Source organism: Rosa chinensis, chromosome 6 (assembly GCF_002994745.2).
Source record: "Rosa chinensis cultivar Old Blush chromosome 6, RchiOBHm-V2, whole genome shotgun sequence".
Taxonomy (NCBI): domain Eukaryota; kingdom Viridiplantae; phylum Streptophyta; class Magnoliopsida; order Rosales; family Rosaceae; genus Rosa; species Rosa chinensis.
The window spans coordinates 8,417,711-8,432,145 of NC_037093.1; the positions used below are offsets into that span (position 1 = coordinate 8,417,711).

General features: G+C 37.3%; 1 long non-coding RNA gene across 46 annotated transcripts; it reads right to left on the reverse strand.

Moving 5' to 3' along the window:
• Positions 1 to 1,651: 1,651 nt before the first annotated feature.
• On the reverse strand, positions 1,652 to 12,308 carry LOC112174627. 46 transcript variants are annotated; one of them, XR_005801864.1, is made up of 20 exons: positions 11,430 to 12,308; positions 10,674 to 10,798; positions 10,506 to 10,587; positions 10,289 to 10,403; positions 9,930 to 10,052; positions 9,532 to 9,661; positions 6,866 to 9,257; positions 6,324 to 6,725; positions 6,089 to 6,182; positions 5,869 to 5,972; positions 5,513 to 5,590; positions 4,734 to 5,190; positions 4,273 to 4,497; positions 4,137 to 4,195; positions 3,795 to 3,915; positions 3,679 to 3,710; positions 2,991 to 3,084; positions 2,600 to 2,894; positions 2,402 to 2,514; positions 1,652 to 2,053 (listed from the first exon to the last, which is right to left on the reverse strand). It is a non-coding gene; the product is annotated as an uncharacterized LOC112174627 (long non-coding RNA). The 46 variants fall into 46 exon arrangements; XR_005801863.1 differs by having other exon boundaries at positions 3,835 to 3,932; XR_005801848.1 differs by lacking the exons at positions 3,679 to 3,710; positions 4,137 to 4,195 and having other exon boundaries at positions 3,795 to 3,932; positions 11,430 to 11,646; positions 11,906 to 12,308.
• Positions 12,309 to 14,435: the final 2,127 nt, after the last annotated feature.

Sequence of the window (14,435 nt, forward strand, 5' to 3'; positions counted from 1 at the left end):
ATAAACAATAAAATATAAAACATGCTTAAACATAATTATAAATCATGCTTAAATATAATCATATAAAACATAAATAATAAGGCATGCTTAAAATGATCAAAATTATCTAACTAAACACGCTAAAAAAAATTCTAATTATAAACAATTAAATATAGAGCATGCTTAAAGATATAAATAAAATTCACATGCTTTAAAAGTATAAAGTAAATAAATAAAACATACTTGGTTGTGAGAAAATAAAACAATCCTAGCACACGCGCGTGTTGATGCAGGCGTACGTAGCGATGTTTTTGGGCTTGAGAAAAACTAGGCCGCTTCCTCTTTTTTCAGCAGTGGGCCACAAGGCCTTGTTTTTTCTTTGCTTTTCTCTTTTTTTTTCTGGGCCGCAAGCCTACTTCTTTTGTTTGTTGTTTTTTTTTTTTTATTTGGGACGCATGGCCTGTTTCTTTCTTTTGTTTCTGGGCCGAAAGGCCTGCTTTTGTTTTGTTTTTTTTTTTTTCGGTCTGGGCCGAGTTTCTTTTTTCTTTCTGTTTTTATTTTTTTTTCTCTGGGCCTTCTGTTCTTTGGGCCTTTTTTTTTTCTTTCTTTCTTATTTTTCTTCTCCTTCGCGTTTCTTCCCTCTCTTCTTTCTGGTTCTCTCTTTTTTTCTTGCAGAGGTGGCTGTGTCGTAGCCGGTGGCAGGGGTGCACGTCCGGGTTGGGCCGTGCGTGCTATGTAGTGCAGGGCTGTAGGCCGGTCTGGATGGCAGGTGCGGGGAAACTGTGCAGACTCGCGCTGGATGGCAGGTGTGGGGCTGGGTTGCAGCAGGGCGCGGGGCTGCTGTCAGGCGGGTAGGGCACGCTGGAGGCCGGGCTGGAGACAGCGATGGGCGTGCGTGCGCTTTGGTGCGGGGAGGCGAGTGAGCTGCGCAGCGGAGGAGCCGTGCGGGATTGGGCGGAGCAGTAGCGAGGTGGTCTGCCGGTTGTTGTTGATGCCCATAGGTTGAGGCCGGCTGGGTTAGCGCGGGTGGGCAAGCTGGAGGGCAGAGGGCAGATTGAGGCTGGTGGCCCGCGGGGATGGGCTGTTGTGTGTCGTTGCTCGGCGCAGCAGCAGGTGGGAGGTGGCAGCGAGGATGGGGCCGGTCTTGGCCGGGCTGAATTTTTTTTTTTTAGTTGGTGGCGGCAGGAAAAAGGAAGAAAAAGATTTTTTTTCTTCTAGGGTTTTGGTTTCTTTTCGATAGAAAGAAAAGTAGAAAATTAGGATTTTTTCTATTGGCTATTTGCTCTGAGCGTGCTGATAACGTGTTAAAGTAAAATGACAATTGAAATTGGTCTACTCATTTCATTTCATAGTCCCTTTATATAGGGATAGAATTACAACGGAAATATTAATTACATTAAATACATTGAATGCTGATTGATCTATAATTGTGCTGATTGATGGTAATCACTGATTCCTTGATTCCCTCTCCGTCAGTTGCTTTGACGAAGGCACACAATATATTTTTCCTTTAACATAAAACAGTTTATTCTCCGTCGTCAAATATGGCTGATTCTTGCATGCTCACTGATTGCCCAACCCTACCACACACATGACACGACTACCTTACGTAAGATTATGAAAGATTCATCAAAAGTGAATTTTATTGGTGATATGGGGACTATGAGAGGACTTAGTTAAGTTACTTAAAAAGCTAAACAATAAATAATTTAAGTAATAAAATGTATTTGGTAAAATTCAATAAAGCAATTTATTCTAGGTCTAGTTTGGTTCGCACTAGATAGATAGCCCGCGCTTTGCTGCGGGTCTCTTTGTTATTGATACGTGTTTTCAGTCGATTAGAGTACATAAACAACAATTATCTTTTGGTAGTTTAACTCAAAATTAAGCTAGATAGCCCGTGCTTTCTTTCTAGATTTTCTGAACCCAGAGAGTAAAGAGTATGCTACACTCCAAAACCAGTGGCAACTGCAACTACGATCCCCAAAGGCTTGAACATAGATACAAAAATCGGCCATGTCATGTTAAGACACCATGTTGATACACCAACCTGGAAAGCTGAGCAAAAAACTCCCTGAAATAGTATCATTGAAAGTTTGAGCAAGTTTCAAAGTAAGCAACATATCATGGTTAAATTAGATTGTTTATTCACCGAGTACAGAACAGCTAACAACCTTTAGTTTAGGATTTAAGCGCCTAACCATCAGCACAAAACTGAAAACGAATGAGAAACAACATTGCTTTTTCCCTGTGCTCTATTTTGGTCTTAAAGTCTACCAAAAACTTGAGGAAATAGTGAAAAATTGGTATTTAATACAAAAAAAGGGTTTGCAATAAGAAACATGAAGGGATAATAACCATTGATAGATACAACAGCAATACTAATATATATTTTCAGTTGAAAGTGGCATCATAAACCCACCCTTAAAGCAGTTTTGCGGAGAGGTGATAAGCGCATATAAACCTTCATGAGCTTGAATATTATTATGTCCAGAGGAAGTTTAACAGTGTTATGATGTTCAAGGCAGGGATGACCTGCAAGAGAAAGCAGTGAGTGACAGTTTCAGAAGTTAATCATGAGTTCATGACTAAGCATTTTGAGAGTGGATAAGGCACTCACTTCACGTTTGTGCAGTGGTAATTCTTTTCCGTGGGTCTTGATTCAATAGGCGCTTGACAAAATTACTTTTGCCTCTGTAGAGAATGTGGCCAAGGTTCATTGAAACTTGGATCAACTTTTAGAACTGCCCGAAAAATGCCAAACTTCGTTCAAGGCCAAAATGGACAGCTGCCACACAATAGAATGTGTGCAATCACACCTACGCTCCAGACATCAGCCTCTGTACCATAAGCCATATGTAACACTTTGAGGGCTACACAGTATGTACTACCAACAATTTTGATAAACTTTTCATCTGCGAAGATTATTCACTCATAAGAAAACACTGACCAAATAACTCTACTAAAAGATCAAGTAGCTGTGCGCATTATAAAAAGAAGAATTGACCAACCTGGTTTCACAAAATCTGACAGGCCAAAGTCTGTAGCCTTCAACTATGAATCTTCATCCAGATATTAAGCACACTTGATGAGTACATGATGAAGCTGGGGGAAAAAATGCAACCATGATATATAGATGAACAGATAAGAGATAAAGTTGGTCAGACTTAGATGTACTAAGCTTAAAAAGTTGTTGATCCAGCAATGCATTCATTAACTAATTATATAACGATTACGGATTCATTGACTTTCAAGTTGACTTGAATCAAAAGGAAACTTGGTATACATCATATCAAGATAGAATCACAAAGTGAACCCAAGTTGATGTCACTATGAGCAATCAAATGTCTATATGTCATCTTTTATCAAAACTCATCTCACTGTGAACAATATGGTTTACTTGTAATCTAAACCAACTTCAGAGATCATCAATTTCATGTTCAAAAGGGAGAGTGATAAACAACCATATGAACACAGTGGGGAAGAATAACCTAGCTGCTAGAATTGAACTTAAATTTTCAAGTCAAAGAAAGTTGGATTGTTTCCAGGGAGGAAACTCCTCCTGATGAACACAAAATGGTGGGATCTAAACTCTTTACTTAAATTGGATCAAAGTTGGAAGTTAGTCTCTGTTTCTTCCATTATTAACCATCACAGGGGTATAAAAGTTGGAAGTTAGTCTCTGTTTCTTAGCCTCACCCTCCACCTCAACCATCACAGGGGCACTGATGCTGGTCATCCAAAAATTAGATTTGGTAAAGGGTTGGCCAAAACCAATCAATATAATTTCATACTAATAAAAATTTAAAGAATACCTATAAATTTTGATGTTTTGGGAGGCCGTTCTGCTGGTACCTGTTCTTCCTTGTCATCACTTTCAATGGCATCTCCAGCAAGATCATCATTGTTATCCATATCCTCCTCCTCTGCATTTTCCTGACCATTGATAAACACTGGAGGGTAGTAAATATGTTGGTGAGAAAATGCAGAATGTGTTGTTACCAAGAAATACAGCTGCTTTCTAAAGTTTGTGTATCTCAGATGGCAGTTTTCCTAATTATCAACATCAGAAGATAAATAAAGTAATACTATGACCTTTTTTGAAAGAGAAAGGTAAAGGAAGGTAGTTGCGCTTCTTAAAATGGAATTAGACTGACCAATATCAGTATGCCCGACAGGCTGGATATTGTTGACAACCCACAATATTCGAATGATTCTGTAACCCAGAATTTAACACAAATGAAATACCAAAATAAACCCCCATAACAAAAACAACAATCTGGCTGTACATACCTCAGTCAATTTGTTTAGATACTGCAGTCATTTTGCTTTAAAATCCAACAGCTTCAAAACGAATAATAATCTTTGGAAATTTTCTCTTCTCAAATGTTTCAACTCCTCAGTGTAAGATCAGTTGCTCACATCTGTATCGAGATTGTAAATCCACATATGTACCCATTCTTTGTTCAACTGTCTCCATAAAGAGCAAATATCACCGTTTCGTTCTTAAGAGCACCTCTGTCCAAAAGTCAAGCCACATCCAAGTTGAATTCAAAATTGTGCAAAAGTCATTCTTCTATTTCTTATTGTAACAACATAGTGAACAGACATCACCATTACATATTGCTATTTAAGACTCTTTGGTGAAAGAGATCGAACACATATATTGATATATATGATTTCAGAAAGAAGAACATCACATGCATCCACAAAAGGCAGCAAATTCAAGAGGTATATAAAACATTCAAACCTACCGATTAGAAATTTGGGGCTGTAGTAAAAACCCAGATCCCTCTCACACTTCTTTCTTTCTCTGTGTGCCTCTCCGATCAGTCTCTTTCTTGAATATCACCTCTATCTCCCACTCTCTCTCTTCGTGCGAAGCAAAGAAACAAACGCCAGGTCTCTGGATCATTCATGAACTCTCTCAAGATTGCTCTCTCTCTTCGTGGAGCAATGAAAAAGAGCCACATCCAGTCCTCGTCGGGGTACTCAGGTAAAAGCCAGCGAGAATGTAGGGGCAAAAATGTCACTATCATTCAACAGATCTCGCATCCTCTTTGCAGCAGCAGCGTCCCTACATGATGCATCTTGTTGCTGCTTCTTAATTGTATTAAAATGTTTATCTCCGTCTTTCTCCTTCGAAGTGGTTGGTTGCAGACTGCCTTTCCTCAAGTAATACTGCTCAACCTCGTTCACTCTTTTCTCAAGCTGCAAATCCACCACAAACTAATCAATCCAAGAAATGCAAAACTGTATAATTGAAGAATAAATCATAAAGACAACTGTTTAAATAGAGATAATAGCTGACAAAAAAAGCGACAGTAGCTATAATCAATGCGAAAACCCATTGGAGTAGCACATCATATAACAACAAACAGATTAGATAACAAAACCAGTACTGATATATGTCCTATAAAAGCCAATATTAAAGGTCAGTAAATAATTCAACTCAAATCAATAGCTATTATCAATGAAAAAATCAATGATAAAAGCCAATGCTTCAGAGTTCTCATTTAGACTTATCCTCCACCTTCTCCAACGCTTGAGCTTCAGGGGTTTCTGAGTTCATTATTATTTGTTTCCTTGTTGAAGCAAGTTGCAGCCATATCTGGAAGCAAGATAATAAAGAAGAAGCATATGACTACATTTCAAGAAATATTCATATGACAGTACAATACCCTTTAAGTCTTTTTTACCAAATTTTCCAAGCCACCTATAGCTCACTTTGTTTTTCAATATAATTCCAAGTAAGGTTAAATGATTAGAGTATACACCTCCAGTTCTAAACTCACTTTTACTTTCTCACACCCCAGAAAAACACACACAATTTGACAATTTGATTTTCCTAAGATCAAACTCTTGAGAACGAAAATCGAAAGGTCAAACCTTCGAGAACCTCTCTTGGGCTAACATGTGCAAAAGCTGTGTTAGAAGGCAACATCCTCATCCCAGCATTGTCCCGGCAAGACTTGAAGCAGCCTGTGCACCTTCTGCTTAAACAAAAACCATGAACCAAATCAATAGACAGATAGCAATTAGCAAACCATAACTGCAACATATAAAATTTCTATAAAAATGTTTTCTCAAGATAGCTGTCATGGGGTACCTGGACTACTGGACGTGAGATTATACAAATCCCTCGGCATGATCTAACAAATTTGTTGCCAAGAATCCTCAGGTGCAGGTACCCAACCTTAATTCTTGTCAGAGAAAAACATGGAAATTGTTAGCAAAATCAATATTCTGTTTAATCAATACCTCCGAGCCCAAATCCTAAATCAATCACATAGGACGATTTACACTGATTTTGAAGAAAGACTTTGAAGAAATCAATTAGATACCTCTTCAAATGAAGAAGATCGCCATCTCCAGAAAGCTGGAGCTTTGTCTCTTCGAGGAAGCTCAATAACCTCGTGCCGAGTGATCAAATGCAGGTTAGAGACGGAATATTGATTTGAGATGGAAATCAATCCCTTTGCCACAGAAATTAATCCTTGCCGCGTATCAAATCAAACCCCCAAGCACCAATTTCTTCGATTACAGACGGATATCAATTCCCTCTGCTCTCTCTCTTTACCTCTCGGTGGAGTGAAGTATCGTAGACACAACAGCACTGAGCATCGCCCCAGGTGTCGTAGCAAGAAACAGCATGCACCGAGCAGCACCCCAGGTGTCGAAGCCAGAAACAGCATGCAGGGGCAAAATCGTCTTTTCGTCCATTACCGGCTCGGCTCCAGCCGGTACTGTTCATAAGTCGATGAACAGTGCATTGAGAATTAGTATATAGTAAATACTTGTAAAATCTACCCGCGCTTTGCTGCGGGAATAGTTAATGAATGTCAATGTTTAATGAAGCATAAAAGCTATACAACAGTTATTGGACCTGAATACAACAGAGATTGTTCGAATTTGAACGGTTCAGATTGCGACCATACCCAACGTAATGTGGTAAGAGCTCATGTTAACGACCAAACAGCCTCTCTCTAATTCTAGTTTCACCTCTTGCTTTCCCAACTCATGAAACCCTAACCTGCAGGTTTCCTCTTATATCTGGAAGTTAGTTTTCAGTTCTCACAAACCGAAAAACCAGAGGAAATTTGGATAAAATCACAGGCCGAAAGTTGGGCAATTTCTTGCTCCACATCCATTCCCTCACAGTAAACTTTTGTCTCTATGCTTAACTCCCCCAGCAACTAACTTATCAACTTGCAGCAGTGGGTTCCCACTCAATCCTTCTATTTATACCCAAACGTAATGCCATACTTCTTCATACCCTTTACCAACCTTCAATAATTTCAAAGCAGAAATAGTAGCACTTGCTCTTCTTGATACTTCATTACACCTTTATTGCAATTACTGCTCTGTTTTTTCTAGCAAGTGCCAACTGCAAGATGAATAGAATCTGCTATATACTGATTTAGATAGTCTATTGCTAACACAGAGTTCTATTTTCATTGTTGGTCTGTAGGAAGTTCCTAAGAATAGGCCCCCATCTATCGCCGATACATGTAACTCAAAAGCAGCAACAGCAGCAGTCAATCCTGAATCTTCTGAATCAAAGGGTGCAAGCAAAGCAGCCATTGATAAGGTAAAGGATTCTAAAGAAAGTGATGATGAATCTAAGATCAATTTAGGAAACCCAGTACTGGAAACAAAGCAATTAGCACCATTTTGATGCATAACCAGTAAGCATAAGGATACAAAAATTGAACCTTGATCGATTCCGTGAAGAGGAGCGCTGAATTTTAAACAAAACTCAAACCTATCATTTATGGACGGGCAATTCTAAATGGACTCTCTAAAGTTCAGGATTCTGTGCTCACACTCGCCTACCCTACCAAAATCCTCAAATCCAGTATCTATTTCAATAAGAAATCACCAACGCTCAAACACAAAAACATGTAGAGTTCCAATTCAAGGGTTAAAACAGAAATCGGTGAAGACTAACAACCCAGCTAACAAAAAACAAAAGCAGAAGACTCACCAAAACCAGAAATCAGAATACCACAGTCCCTTCTACTGCATAAAACACAGAGGTTAATCAAACCAAAGAATTAAGCAAGAAAAACTTCCAAACCTTCGATCTCTGAATAATATTCGAACCAATCGCTCTTCTTCTCCCTTTTCTTCACCCCAACACCAGCCGCTCTTCTTCTCCCTTTTTTTCTAAACCTATCCCGTCTTCTATTGCCCAAAGAAAACCGACATAGCTTCTTGTACCCAAAAAAATAAAAAATAAAACCGACATAGCTTCTGCCTTCTGGTGTGGTAGAGGCGTAAAAAAAGATAAAGTGAGGACAAAACCATATCAATTACACACCAAAGGACACGAAAACTAACAAAAACAATACCAGAAGAAAACTTCCAGACCTGCAATCCTCAATCTCGCCAAACCCAGCAAAGCCACAAATTCAGTGTTGTGGAAACCAAATCCCCTTGTTTCTTTCTATTCGATCACCACAGTCTCCAAACCAAACCCGGTCCCTTCTAGAGCGTCAAAATACAAAGAGGAAAACGACGACCGACCACTCTTTTAAGTCTTAACCCAGATTCGCAGTGGCAACCCGTAATTTCCGGAACATAAAGGGCAAAACCGTCATTACGCACCCTTATGAACAGTGATTGTGAACAGTATGAACAGTGGATTGACGTTTAGTATATTTAAAACTAGAAACTATGCCCGCGCTTTGCTGCGGGAGTTTCTGTTGTCAATGAATTAGAAATATGCAATGGAAGAAATAAATTATTACATAACATTATATGGTATCCCTGATTTCATAACATTACTGTTGTTTAGGAGAGTAATTGCTTGCGTAAACAACGATAGAGATCAACCTCGCGTGATGCTGCTGGTTTGTTATATGTTTAATTACAACAAAAACAAATGTTTGAAACATTATATCAATAATCAGAGTATTTTTTTATAGATTTCAAAATCTGGTTTGTTAACCAGATACATACATGAGCAATTTTTGCTGCAATTAGGTAGATAGGTGCTGCAAATAAAACCAAGATCAACAAAAAATCACAACTTTTAGAATCAAATTAATCAAATTTAAAAGCTGAAAGTTCATCATTGTAAATTAAAAAAAAAAAGGGACCCATTTTTTTTGGCTATGAAATGTTCCAATATTTGCAGAACATCTAGCTTAATTGAACAATGAAATACCTGATTCCTTAAAAAAAAAAAAAGTTTGATTCTTCCGATCATTGTCCCAAATTGGGGGGTATAATGCCACAGAATTGCAATAGAATCATTTGAGCACCTTGACCTCCTAAGAGTTGGAAGTAAAAGTGAAAAGCTATGAATGCAATGTACATGTTATATATGCAAGTGGATCATCTGTAAATAATATAATCAATTTCCTAATCACATGTAAATAAAAACTTTCTTTCTATTTTTCAGAAAGTACATGAAACAAAAGAACACGAACAATCTAGCAAGAATTGTGGTGAAAAAAACTTCGATTCTTTTGAACCTTGAAGAGTAAAGGCATTTGCAGCAATGTATTTTTTGCTATTTGTTAAGCAGTAGACAAAGGCTATTACCTGCTATGGGATTTACAAATGTCTTAATTTGAAAGCTGTTGTTTCCATCATTCCTTGCCAATGGTGCAAAATCTTGGCAAACATCCTGAGGTGTATAATTCTGTTTATCGCTCTGACAGGTGCCATATATCTACCTTAATTAAAGATAAAAAATTTTGAGGAACAATTGTGTTAGATTGGATTAGTGCATCTACACATTGAATCTATACTAAGTTTTTCAATGGGGAAATGGAAGACACACTACTATGGACTTCAGTTCAAACGTTTTTTGTACAAATTCAATACACACCCCATGATGCAGTTATAATGAAAAATATGAAAAGATGCATAGATTGCTGTAGTAGTTGTTGGAAGTTAATGCTGAGTTTCTTATTGACCTTATGCTAGATAAGACGCACCTGGTTTTTCAATTGCGGGACTCAAACTTTAATCTGCAATATGCATAGGTACGCCTCATTTTTGAATTGCTTAAAGTCTTCTTCTTTCTGTTTCAGTCATGACAATTGCACGTGAATGGATTCCTGCAAATGTAAACGATGAAAATAATGAAATTAATTCATCATTTTCTCCCAATATACATATCAAATCAATTGCACAACTAAACCAAACAATGACATAGGAAGGGAAAGACCAAGCTAAAATGGGTGAGGAATTAGTTCAAATTGTTCAGAAATTGAGACCAATTGGAAAAACAAACCACACAGTGCACTTTGATTTGCAGAAATCTACCCAATCAGTTTGCTGATTGATACATTACCTTGTCTGTTTCTGGATCTAGTAGGTTGAGTTCTTTGACTGTCTTTTTTTCTACAACCTCCAGTCCATCAGCTCCTATTATTTGTTTTGTTGGAGCAAGAAATAGTTCAGAAAAACTGCAATGATATAAAACAGGCATGAAGTATTGTAAGATTAAGTTTCAGTTATATACTCGTGTAATCAGATGGGTTCCTATTCTTAAAGTTGAGACTGTGTACCTTTGTTTGTACTCCGCTCTGTCGGGAATGTTTGGATTGATGAAGATGCATGTACTCATGGTTATATTTAAGACTGGTTTGCCTGTTCAAAAAATGAGTGAAGAGATTAGATTTGAACTGCAAGGGTAGTGGACATATAGAGGTATTTAGATGGAAGATATAGTTTACGTTGGAATTCTTTGACTGTTAAACTTGTGAATACAACTCAAAATGGAGGTGGCAGATGGCTAATGTGTTGGGCTTCAAAGATGCGTGCAGCGTCTTCCTAAAGAGCGATCCTTACATCTTCCTTCCTGCAAATGCATCGAAAACACATCAAGTCACAAAGCTGAGAGAAATAACCCAGGTTGGTGTTGCTATATTAACCCCTCTTTCTCTTCACTCATTATCCAGGGATCGATGTAGTTCAAAGTTTATGTTATACTTGTATATATAAAGTGGTATTGAAGTTTGGTGTTTCTATACTACGGCACAAAAGTCTTATACTGAATCAGATTTATACAAATACTTATTTATAGAATAAATAGACACATATACTTATGATTTGTATTCAGGACCATAATTAATAATAATCCAAGTGTACTGGAAACTAACATATGCCAAATTCAAATCCACTCAAAACTATTGCAGTAGCAATACGAACTGAATATCACTATAATTAATCATACATAGTAATCAAGTTCCATATCTTATTTGAAATGCAGCTGAATTAAATTCCAAAGCAATTTCAAATTAACAGACATATTCGAATGAATGATCATATTCATGAATTATGATTCAACATCGCAACTTTCCAACCTTTTTTTTTTTTTTTTTCAGGCTTCATCAATTTGAAGCATTTAACTCATCAATTACCATAGCTAGGATGCACTTGGAACATTTCCACGACAAAGACAATCACAGTAGTCTGTTCAACAAAATTACCTTTGTCATATTATTCAACCTCAAATCTGAACGCCCTCGATCATCTTTGTGCCATTCACTTTGAACCAATCATAGGCTGCATGCAAATATACCAACCATCTATTGTGCATGCTTTGAATAAGAATGACCCGACTCCATCAACGTCATCACTGTGACACGTCTGCCATTGCAGGACCCAAGCCATTATCAACATGTATTGTACGCACTTGTCCAAATTCTGTAATTCAACACAAATTTCATATTTATGGCAACATGACTTCAGACCAGAAAACCAATTAACCATAGTGATTCAAGTACCCAACAAAGGTCTCGCGAAGAAAAAACAGAGTCTCAACAACATAAAAACAAATATGATTTCAAAACTGAAAACAACAGCTAATCAAATGAGAATGACAGTAAAAAAAAAATTGAAACAACAATATCAGAAAGAAAATTTTGTTAAATATCAAAGCTGCTCCATTTCGCTCGAGTACAACCTTCTTTTCTGACATTTCTCCCAAAACCGAGTTTCGGAGCTGTTGGAAAAGAAAAATAAAGATTATCATACAGTATAGAATTCAACCAGGAAGCAATTGAATTGAATTTATTCGATTAAGAAAACAGAAAAATAAGAAAACATGTTTACTGATTTGAATTCAATAAAAGCTCAATAGCCTAATAAACAGAATGATGATAGTTAACTTAAACTGAAATCAAGTAAGCTGAATGATGTGGTAATCAAGTGAACGAAATTAGTATATATTTCGCCTCTGCTGATTTCAATTTATAGTCTGCAAGAGTTGATGTCGGTGTAGATATGTCGGTGCAGAGAGATGCTTCCAGAAAGGGAAAATGGCAGAACTGAAAATTGAGGTAGAGTTCAGATCGATCTAGAACTTGATAAAGAAGACAAAGACCAGATAGAATCTGGAAACACGGTTTAATTGTAATTCTGTTAAAAAAATAAGGGCAAAATAGTCATTTACTTCATGCTCGAATGAACAGTAGCCACGTGAATGAACAGTCCACGCCCTTTAGATAATAGATAATTTGAGAGCCCAAGAAACAAAAACTCTGTATTTGTTGTGTTTGGTAAGGGGTTGAAAAGTCTTTCAGGACAAGGGAAAATATGGAAAAAAATGATTCCTCTCATACCTCTAATAGATTTATTTTTTATCCTAATTTTTTTATTAGTTTATTACATTAATTACGAAATGTCTAGTGGGAAATCACCTTCTTATCACCTCACCAACACACATGTCCAAACACATTACATCCCAAATTGGAAACCACCGCCTTACCAGCCCACTGCCTGACAACTTTTCAATTGTCTCTGGACACTGGAATGGAAATTTTATGGAAATTTTCTATCCCATGAGAAAGGCAAAAGACAAACTATAATTTCCACTAACCAAATCAAGCCTAAATGTTTAATCATTTGGCACCACCTTATAAAAGTTAGGCCGAGGTAACTTTTAGCTTATAAAAGTTAAAGCTGCTTACAGCTATGCAAATTGCATCTTCCCTTACAACTAATGAAATTTTCCATTGACTGTATTCGCATCTCCTATCTCATTAGTGTTCGACTGTATGTTGTCCTTCTCTCCCAGCCATATTAATAAAGCAATATTGGGATCCTTGCAGGTTATATAATTTATTGTAAAGATTTTATCTTCCCGGGATGTTAAACTTTTGACGTTTCTCAAGCTAGTGATTAATCTAGCTAGACTGTAGATTAAAGATTGTAGTGAGGATGGTGTTCCATTTCATCACTCTTTACCATCCCTTTGCACCAGCCAAGCATAACAAGAAAAACCAGCATTTGAAAGCTAAATGTAAACCTTTTCAGTGTTGATAATTTCTAGCTTTAAAACTTTTGTTGGCGGACTCAGCAAGCAAATTTTGAGCCTACACAGCATGTCAAAATGGTTGTCAAAGTTTTGCCATTTCTTAAAGTTTTGCTTATTCGCTCACACTGCACTGACATTGATCAGGAAAGTTATTAAAAAGTTTGTAAATAATGTAATAAAATAATATGATGTGAGTAATAAATGCAAGGAAAGAAGGGGGAAATTGATTCATTTGAGATTTGGAAGGAACCACTTTCCCCCTTATTTTCCCTTCTTTCAGGAAACGATTTCCTGTCCTTTTGCATCCCAAATGCAGGAAAAGAACAAGCTTCCTTTCCTGATACTTCCTTTCCGCAAACCAAACGTGGCTTTAGGGTTTAAAACTTTTGTTGGCCGACTCAGCAAGCAAATTTTGAGCCTACACAGCAGATCAAAATGGTTGTCAAAGTTTTGCCATTTCTTAAAGTTTTGCTCATTTGCTCACACTGCACTGACATTGATCACGTTCTGTTCTGCTCCAGTGACAGCTCCACTGAAAATTTTTGTTCAACATGAGTGCCTGTTAATGGTTCCAATAAAGTAAGACATACAAACGGTTGAAAAGCACTATGTTGTCCAAGTGAGACATATTATTATACCATGTTGTCACATTATAAAGTTCAGTAGATCATAGTGCGGACCAGTTTGTGTAAACAGAACCAAGATATAAATCATGCAAACTTCGTAAAGGTTGTCCTTAAGCTATTCCACACCTACCTGTCGCTGTGATACTAACTGGGTAGTAGCTTGGATTGTTCCCTCCATGCTGGAGACTTGTGCCAAGTCCGAGACCAATCCATCTTTGGCAGAGGTTACTTGAGTCACGATCGAACCCAAAATTGTTAGAATTAAGTGGACTTAACATTATCTAAAAGCATTAAGTAAATAGAACAATTGATCTAGCTAAATAAATAACAAGAAATATGTGATTATAACTCTAATACCAGTCACCTATCGAGATGTATATCTCTTGATAAGAGTAGGACTCTCATTGTTAATAACCTGATTAACATGAAGTGTTGTGATAAGTTTAAGTCTCCTAAACTGATAAACATGAAGTAAAACGAGGACTCCTTATGGGATGAGTCCGAGGATAAGTTTTGGCCAATATATAAGGAGGAGAAAGTCCCTATGTTCA